This window comes from Morone saxatilis, unplaced genomic scaffold (genome assembly GCF_004916995.1).
Source record: "Morone saxatilis isolate NCDOM2014 unplaced genomic scaffold, NCSU_SB_2.0 Contig24, whole genome shotgun sequence".
Lineage (NCBI taxonomy): Eukaryota > Metazoa > Chordata > Actinopteri > Moronidae > Morone > Morone saxatilis.
The window spans coordinates 829,913-840,550 of record NW_023339807.1 but is presented as its reverse complement, the minus strand read 5'-3'; positions in this window follow the sequence as shown (position 1 = coordinate 840,550).

Sequence of the window (10,638 nt, the reverse complement as noted above, 5' to 3'; positions counted from 1 at the left end):
CTTTGGCTTTTATTGTTTCTTCCCAATGGTCCAGATAGCTTCTTTACACATTGTGCTATAACTTTGCTTACTCTGATTACTGTTTGTAGAGCAGGTTGTTGTGAGGCTGGTCAGAGTGTTCTGAGGGGGGCAGTAGCTCAGTACCAACGACATAGGGCCATTCTTTTCTGCACAAGCTCGTGTGTTTGGAGGGCTTGTGGAGTGGAGGGGTGCCCGCATTCTCTTCTGAATGTTAATTATCAGTGGGTATCTGCCTAATTCTGCTCTACATGCATTTGTTGGTGTGTTTCTGTGTACGTGTAAAATGTATCTGCAGAATTCTGCATGTAGAGATTCTGTTGGATGTTTGTCCCAACGGGTAAAGCTCTGTCTCTTCTCTCTCTCTGTCTTCTGTCTGTTTCTCTCTGTGTCTCCTCTGTCTTGTCTCTGTCTTCTCTGTCTCTCGCTGTTTCTCTCTGTCTCTTGTTGTCTCTCTCTGTCTGTCTTCTCTCTCTTTGTCTCTCCTCTCTCTCTGTTTTCTCTGTCTTCTCTCTCTGTCTCTTCTCTCTCTGTCTTCTGTCTGTCTCTCTCTCTGTGTCTCTTCTCTCTCTGTCTTCTCTCTGTCTTCTCTGTCTTTCGTTGTCTCTCTCTGTCTCTGTCTTCTCTCTCTCTGTCTCTCCTCTCTCTGATTTCTCTGTCTCTTCTCTCTCTCTATCTTCTGTCTGTTTCTCTCTGTGTCTCCTCTGTCTTGTCTCTGTCTTCTCTGTCTCTCGCTGTTTCTCTCTGTCTCTCGTTGTCTCTCTCTGTCTGTCTTCTCTCTCTCTGTCTCTTCTCTCTCTCTGCCTTCTGTCTTCTCTCTCTCTGTTGTCTCTGTTCTCAGACAGAAACATTAGAGCAAAATTGAGCTTCAACAATAATAATAATAATAATAATAATAATAATAATAATAGTAATACATTTTATTTATAAGCGCTTTTCTAGATACTCAAAGACACTTTACACAAAAACACAAAAAACAGCAAAACAACATCAAATAGTAAAACACTAAAAACACATCAATCTAAGCTACCGGAAATTGCGTCAGGCCTGAAATCGTTTCGGGTCCGGACTCAAGCGCTAACACCGTTCGAGCCCGGCGACCGCTGTCAGTCAAACACAAACACAGAAACTGATTTGTTTATCAGAGGCTACATCCTGTTGGGTCGCAGCTCCTGTCTGTGTGTTTCTATCTGCTCCGGAGCTACAAACCTGCTACAAACTGCCTTTATTGTGTCTCCAGACGCTTTATAATATATTAAATAAACTCTGCTGCACAAACCACTGAAGGCAGGAGGAAGAGTTTTACTTTGAAACGTCTGTGTGGAAGAAATGGGTTGTGTTCTGGGGGGCTTCGGTTTTAACGGTTAGCCGTTAGCTCGTACAGTTACTAGTAGTTGTGAGTTGTTTATTACAATTTCGGGGGAGAGTCTGCTGCCTTAACTTATTTTCGAAACCAAGCCCCCAGGAACAGCGCCGGGCTTTGAATCGAGTTTTACATGATGGCAAAACTTTTTCTCCTCTCCGCCATGTGTGTGAGAACTGTGCATGCACAGCTTTCACTGCTGATTGGCTGTTACCCATGCCGTGGCTCTGCGTGTAACCAATCAGATGGTGCTGTGGGTGGGACAATGCTGGAGACAGAGTAGTGAGAACAGACAGATAATATACAGAGATAATCGGCCTGGCCGATAATCGTTTGATCCCTAGTCTGGCTATCTACAAAGTATGTTTGAGCCTGCTCCATTTAGTCACATGCACGCAGTGAGCGTTCATCCAGGCTGTGGGACCTGCCATTACATTGTAATTACGCTGGTATTACTATGTGGTACAATCTTTTTTACTGCCTGCCTTTGACATGAATATAACCTTGTGAATGTCCCTTTAAAATCCTAATCATCATTGAGGGCCAAGCACTGTCGGCATCCCATAATTCAAAAGTATTCCCATGTAATAATTCACCAGTTTCCATGCTGCTGTAGCCTTGAAGGGAGACGACCCACATCGTCAGGGTCTCAGTAAGCACATGGTACACATAACTCTTCATGTATGTAATACGACACATTATCACACAGTACAACCACCAATGGCTGCCCATGAATAATCCCCTGACTCTGACTGATGAAAGCAGAGTGCACGTTTACAGCTAGTTTAAGCCTTAAATATGGCCAACCTGATATATTTGCAGTCTTTATGGACACAGAAGCCAGATGATGTCAACAAGCGGATATGGTCCAACAGGAGTGATGGACTAAAGCTAAAGGATTCTTAGCTTTGAAGGTTATCATTTTTCCAAGTCCATCTTTATAGAATATTCACATGTCCATGTGTATGTATGTTGAAGGAGTTATGGGTCCCTGTAATCAGTCCTCCTCCCGATACTGGCCATGAAGTAATACCTCCGTAGAGTGACCACACAGAAATAGAGGTCTAAATCCACAGTGCTAGTTCATCTTGAACTTCGGCTGATTTGTCCCAGCAAAAACTGCCTGGGGAAACACAAGGATCACATTTCTCTCTAAAAAGACAATTCCTGGATTATCAACAGTTGCAAAGTGCCCCAAGGCCCAGGATCACCAAGGGCCCCATTGGCTCATAGCATCAGTTCAAGCAGAGCATTGATAGGCATCTTTGGGTTTTGTATTCATGCTTTGTAATCAACTCATTCATTCTCTGTGTGCTGCCACAGCTCATCCTCCACCGCTGCCTCCTGCTTATGTTTTTTTATTTTTGGTAAAGGCGGGTTGTGTAGGATGTCCAGGTTTGCCCAAGTGAAGATCAGGGGTCTGCAGTGTTTAAACTCCACCTTTTAGCATCTGCTCATTTTCTCTGAACCTCAACAGAGGTGATGACGAAAAAAATACCTGGTGTCAGGTACTATCCACAACTTCTGCCAATGGAAAACTAAAAAAGAACGATTCTAAGCAAGACCAGTTAGTAGACGGTAATGAAAATAAGCCTTTTGGTTCCACCGGCTAGTTCTGGAACTTCTTAAGATGCTCTTAGTCTCTTACGAGTGGGTATAAGGTACTTGTTAATGTATGATAATTTCTAAGAGTGTCCTCTGCTATAATGCTTTTGGGAAACACCTCTGAAGTTTAAGATAGTTCATAAGATACCTTAAGATACTTTTTGGAAACAAAGCCCTGGTACTTGGTTGTTATACTTATATACTTATGTGGGCATCAAATTTTGTGTTTCCTTTTTTTCTTAACAGCTTAGAGCTATCATATTTGACATCTTTGAGAATTCTAATAAAATGCAACAGAATTGTTGTAGGCAAATCTAAATGAATCCAATAGTAAAAGAGATGCAAGAAATAATCCTCTAATACATCCATATTTGAAGTTAATGCAGTAGGGCAAAAATGCAGTTATTGGCAAAGCATTTAATCAAATGACCACAAAATGATAGATGGCAAATGTGGGTCCAGGTGGTACTGGTAGGTTCTAGGCAAAAATGTAAGATGTGTGTGACTTTGTCCACTGGACTTGACGGGTATTTGTGTATACTAATCCCCAGAGTGGAAGAAGAGTGGAAGAATAGGTCAGTATGGGCCCTTTCCCCCCTAACGGCTTATCCAGCAGTGTAAAAAAGGTTTTGCTGGAAGTCAGTCACAGCAAGGAGTGCTGAGCGGTCAGTCTATATAATGACCTCAGTGGAGATACAGACGTTTCATAGAGGAGACGAGTGTACATAATGCAGATCTATCTGTCCGCTTGTCACTGTTAACAGACGCTCCAGTCTGCAGCTGTTAATTCGCTTCACCAATAAAGAATTGTAAAGAATGAAGTTTTTATGTCACATTGACACTGCACCACACATTTCAATCAATTGATGATTTTTATAAGGCCAGCACCCCTACTTCCCATGTACATGCTTAGAACTTATGATGTAAACGTAATTATCAAATTCAAAAAGTGAGAACCCAAAGGGAGACCTCTGTTAATCTTAGCTAGTAAATATGTACATTTTTGCTTCAGGTAGCTTTGTTTGTTTGGATGAAATATGCCAACCAGTGATCGATTATTGATGGCTTTTTTAATTTGTGGCTAAAGTCTGCACCAAGACTATTCCCAAACATTTGGTCTGCTCGCTCAAACATAATTTATCCCACATTGAAACACAAACCACCGACTTCTGATTTCACTGATCCATGTTATTAGTTTCCACTTGTACTGACAGGCTATTAATCTGAAATGTTTCTTTCCTCTTTCCTTGTGTTTTTCTCCTTTTGTCCAAACTGCAGTGCTCTATCAGCACCTAAATTAACAGTCTGGGCAGCTTTGTGTCCGCACTTTAGTATGAAATTGAGCATCACTGTTGGATTTGTCATCTTTAAACTCCTTATCTGCTGCCCAGGACATGTCTTTAAGAAATAAATTCTGCCTGTCACAAAGGTGATAAAGATTCCCTTACAAACAAAACAAAAATCAAAGGCCTGTAGTTTATTTTTTTCTCTCCCTTCTCATTTACATGCTGTAGATTCACTTCTGTCACACAGCATTCTCACCTGCTCCTGAGGACCTCTGTTTAATTTCTTCTGACTTCAAAGCTTTAACTGAAAATGCTTATGTATGCCTTTCAGTTTCTCCCATATACGTACTTACTATGTATTTCACACATACATAAATGAAACGTTTTCAGTGTAGTGAATAGCTTTATTTGACACATTTGCATCTGGCAGAGCACTGCATTGTCAATCAAATACTGTATGTGCAGGTGCACTTTCAGATGACAACAGTGTAATTCACCTTATTTTATGTGTCCCATGGATTCTTACAATATACTAGAAAGGAAGAGATATGTAACTGTAAAGAAAGGCACGATTTACTGTAATTGTGTACTTATTACAGAGAAAATGGAAAAAGTATTCAACTGTCACTAGTTTAACCTAGACACGGTTCCCACACCTTCTTAAATATCAAGTATAAGGCCTGGCCCCAATTCCCTCAAATTAAAGGAACCTACGCAGCATAGTTTGAGACGCAGATGAATAAATTACTGTTACAACATTGAACTAGCAGGCTTTACAAAAGCTCACAGACAAAGAGAGAGAGAAGCTTGAATCAAATCAAATCTAAAAATCTGATTCAAAAGAACTTATTTTATTTTCTACATTCAAGCACGTTAAATGACCCACTGGAACCATTTTTATATTTTTCCTATTGTCAGTGACAGCTGGCCAGAGACATGCAAACATTAGTTAAACTATTATATAGTTCTGGACTTCATGTTTACAAATTACTAATGCAAGTTGTGGATTGCTGCCCTTAATATTGTTTTGCTGCTGCTCTCATTCTCACATCCAATGGCTCCGACTGGAAATGTAAATCTGTCAGAAAGGCTAGTTTCAAAGACTATAAAGATAAGGCATGTTAGTAGATACATTAATTGTGGTTGTTCTGACACATTCAGACTCATTACAACCTTTTCTTATAGCATTTAACAGCTGTTAAGATATACATATATTTCAATAATTAAATTAATATCATAAACGTTCGACAACTTGTCAACTATTTGGCTTGGATATAACAACTACTAGTCAACTAGGATTATCTTTAGTTGCGAACCCTCACAACAAAGCAACTTGGGTTTTTTAACAGTTACATTTTCTGTCTGAGTCTTTGAAAACCTGTTTTCTTTACATATTCTGCTTTTTAAAATGTCAGCTGTATAGTTGAACAAATCCCAACATAGTGTCCTTTCACTTCAGTACCACAGGAGACACTTAAGGTACTTCCAGGATCAACAACACAAATCACGGCTGCACACAGGTGGAGGTTATGCAGAAGGATTTGTGCATGGGCACAACAGCCATAAATCCAAGCATGGGTGAAAGCAGTTGAACATGAATAAAGTCCCAGCTGATGACAGATAAGGCATCTCCAGACTATGACAGATTGGCTCCTGGAGAATCACCTATATATCCAGTACTGAAATTCCATTTCATCACTCCGATAAGAGACAAGTGATAGCAGATAGCAATCTGTGTCAACACAAACTAAATTAAAAATGTAGAGACTTAAGAGTCGATAATATCTCAAAACATAATGCAATTTATTCTGCCAACATTACATGTTTAACTTCAAAGGCGATGGGCTGTTGATTGATGCTTGTTGGTTAAGAAAATGTATTTCTAAGGACAATGACCTCTGTTAGCTGATATAACAAAACTATCTTGGGTTCACTGATTGTCTCAAAGCTATAATTTGCTCTAAAAAAATTGCATTCACAGGTGAATAAATGTCAGTGAAATGTACTGTTCATAACTGAAAACTGTATAATAGTAAAGAGCAAGATAAGACATGTTTAATGGTGATAATTGAACAACGAAAGTAGCATTTCCAGCACTATAGCTTTCATTTAAAAATATCATCTGACTAAACTTAAAGGATGAAACAGACAGCAAAGAGTAGGTTCGAGACCATTTTTGTGAAAATGTGTTAAGGTTATACAAACCGACGCCTTTCCACTACTGTGCAAGTGACATGCTATAACCCTGAGAAGATTTCTGCTCAAATTTTCTCTTAGCTTGTACCAAGACACATTTTTCTGTTGCTGGAAAATATAAATCCTTATTATACCCGGTCATTTCTGGTAGCCATCTTTATGTAGGTCATTAATGGAAAGGCACCTTGTTCAGAGGATTAAAATCTCTAAAATATGTTGTGCTCTATGACAACAACCATCAAAGCATGAATCAATAAGTGAAGATGATAATTACACAGGGGCTTAAACTGCTGCTTGGGTAGCCATGCTGGGATTTCAAAAGCAACCATTGTATTGGCCAAAGTAAATACTGCAATGCAATACTGCCTCAAGAGCCACATTTTAAACATAAAAAGTCAGTTTATTTCTTTAGATCTAGGGGCGGAGGTGTTCAGTACATGTATGAATCTTTAACACTGAACTGAACTGAGTACTGAATCATCATTATAAATGAACACATCAGTAGCTTTGGAGCTCCTCTCACTGGGGACCATAGAGTATGTTGGTTAGCACTGTTGTCAGTTCAGTTGTGATACACGGTATGTCACTTCCTTGTAAAAGTCTATTGACACACGCCAAAGGCCAGTTAGAGAACAGTATGTTGCGGTGGAATGAATGGTGATGTGTTCACTTCCTGTGTGTGCCACTGTTTTGCTGAGACTATAAGTCTTTAAACTTAAAGCAAAGTTAAACTTGAATGTTGGAATTACAAACTTAGAAAACGTTGTATTTCTGACATCTATGTTGGTTATACTGGGCATACATTGTATGATCTGAGGCCATTTCTCAACCCATTTTTGAGCTGCACTTATTTATTTTACTTATTTCTCACTCTCCTTCGTACTCTCTGAAGGGCCCTAGGGGTCCGTTGTGCCTGGGCACTATGGCAGATTTCCCACTATAGCTTCCCCACACCGCAACAACATCTAAGAAACAGATTCAAAATCAATGCATTTTTAATTTTGTTAATAATTAATTTAAATACATCTTGATGGTGTGGTCCTTGTGAGTAAATGGACATATTTTAACGATGTGCAATTTCCCTCAAGGTTTATGTTGTAGCATGTTTTGTGACTCAATGCTGGACCAAATTCAAAACTTGCTGTCCCCATTAGTCACTTCACTAACAAAGACCACGGCAATGCATGTATAGAATTAGAAAGGTTTAATGCACATAACGGATAAATGTGAACCAATATGATAAACTATAGTAGGGATGAATGGACTGGTAAAGGGTTAAGGTATGAGGGTCGAGGGTTGAGGGATGCACCACAGAGCGCCACAGGAAATCATTCCTGCCTGTGGTCATGAACTTTACAACGCTCCCGTCAGAGCAGTCAGACACCCCCTCTCTGTAATCTGACCGTCAAAACACGGACATCCACTTCTGCACTTTCTTCTTCTTACACATGTTTCTAAACTGTACCAGTTTTACACTTTTACCCTTGTGTATATAATATGTTTATATATATAAGTTTATATATAGATATGTTCTTAATTAATTATAAATATTTGTATGTAAATAGTGTTATATGTTGTATGTAGATTTGGAGTTGTAACGAAAGTAATTTCCCCCTGGGATTATTAAAGTATTTCTGATTCTGATTCGGATTCTGATGAAGAGGTATGGGAAGGAAGGGTGAGGGATGAATGGATAGATGAAAAATAGGTTTGTGAACGGGTAGATGAATGAGTGGGAGAGCAGTCCCTTATCTCTTCTTTAGGGCCTTGGTGGTTCCTGTATTTGAATAAGAGAAAAGGAAGAAAAAGAAAGGGTTTCGGGGGAGGGATGTGAAAACTGAGCCAAGTAGGGAGTGAATGCATAAGGTGTGCTTAAGTACATTTCGAGTGGAAATGAGATGAGTGCGGTGCTTGGTCTTTGTTCCTTGAACCTAGTTATAAAACTTCATTTTGACACACACACATGAGAAAATAAGGTCCAAGTTGAAAAAAGTTACCCTTTAAGTGTCTCCCTTGCTTCACATATACGTTGTTTAATTATTCTCTAATTGGATAGTATAATATATAGTTTATAAGAATACAGACCCTTGTGTTAGAGAGAATAAACTTTGTGCAAAACTACACTATCTGAGAGTTCCAGAGAAGTTGGTAATGACATTTGAATTTGTGATGATTTTGAGATTAATTGAGGAGACATGAGTTTGATTGGCAGTCACAGTCTAACACTTCAGTTTTAAACTCTCAATCTCAATTGCAATTTTCTCCAACAAGCTTTTAAAAAGCTTTGAGTGACTTCACATCAAAGATGCTACATCCGTGTTTGTTATAGTCAATGGGTTAGACAGTAGCTGTCTATGAGTAAACCAATATTTATTTAGAAAATCTAAATATTAAAAACAAATAATTTTGGCCTAAAAATCTATTGATTTGGTTTTTGGAAACTAATTTAGTCATATTAACTTTAAACATATTATCCTTTACATTCTGTAAATGTAAGCCTATGAATTCAATACTTTTTTTAATGCCATTATCTTGAGATCATGAGTTAACTATTCATTATGTCGGGATAACAAAGCTTTCTTGTGATAACGGGTTATCACGAGAAGACGAAAGAGAAAACAAAAGGCCTATTTCTCAAAATAACAAGATAATTATCACTTCATAAGTGGTCAAGTCAACCACAGGCTATCCCTTACAATAATCAGCCGTAATGTAAATACCCTCATATCAAATCACTATAAGGAAATAATTGTTACAATAAATGGCAAAAAGTTTGTAAAAAAAAGTTCACATGGTTTGCTTTGAAACTCCCACACCAACCCCTAAGAGGAGTGTGTGTATGTCATGATTCACTCTTATGTATCTCATGATATTTTTCTTATCTTGCAATCTTGAGAAATCAGCTTTGCTATCCAAAGATAATGAAATAATTAACTTGTGATCTCCAGATGAATGCATTAAAAAATAATTGAGTCCCTGACTGTTCAGGGCTTCTGTATAAGACAGCAACCGGAACATTTTTGTGAAATACAACTAAACAGTTTGATCTAGAGGACTTAATAAAAAATAGGCTTTTTTTGTAGTTAAGCTGTGTCATTTTCACTGTTACACAAGTACAAGTGGTTCCCCTGACTATTCAGCTCCAAACTGCCGCATTTAGGTGTAATAAAACCTGCTAGAGGCTGTAGGGAGCTTTCAGAGCCATTTGAAGTTATGTTTTTCATACTGGCGGACCTGTAATTAGGTTGACCTTCACCTCGTGCTGCAACACCAATTCTCAGCTTGTCCCTTTTTGCTCTTGAAAACACCATTGTGAGCTTTCAGAACCTCTTTCAGCAGTGTAAGTTTAGGGCTCTGCTCCAGTCCGGCAGCTCCCAACGCTCAGGGTGCCTGCTACTGTATATTTGCCTGGTGGTTTTAATGAGCCTGATGTGGTAGGCTGTTGCTTTAGTGTATGGTGAGATGAGGTCCTCTGAGGCATGGAAACCCAGCATTGCTGAGCAGATGTTGAGGCGCTGTATGGATCGATCTCAGGTGTGATCCTGTATGCTGCGTTGCTCTACAGAAACCCACAGCCCCTCCTCTGCAGCCACTGACCATTCTGAGTAATCAATACCTGTTTAGAGCCGGCGTGTTAGGCCCGCTCTCCACTAGCCTCTTTACTTTTATGAAAGGCTCTGGCCTCTGATTTCTATCAGTACACCTTCACACAGAGTTATTGATTACCGTCACGTCCTCTCGCCAGACCTCGAGATTGCTTCTCTCTGTTCCCTTGGAGTTTTGTGGAGATGCTGATGTGTGTCCCCAAAGCCTCTCTGGCACTCCAGCAATTTGATTTGCTGTGGGCATGCCGGAGGATGAATAGATAATGGGACGCTTTTGATTGACTTGCCTGTAGTAGTCAGTAGTGTAACGTAACAACAAACTGCAAGCTAATAAGTAGGAGAAGTGGGAAGAGTGTGTGCGGGCTCGCAGTGAATGTCTGAGTGTGTATGTATGTGAGTGTGTGTGGTAAATCCTCCAATTTGGATGACAGAGAGGCAGGGCTGCTTTGCTCTAAATGAGCTCCCAAGAGTGAAGAGTCCTCCAGCTTTTATCCCTCCCTGTAGGTATGCAACGCTGAGGAGCTGCCAGACACACATGCACTCATGTTCACACACACACACACAC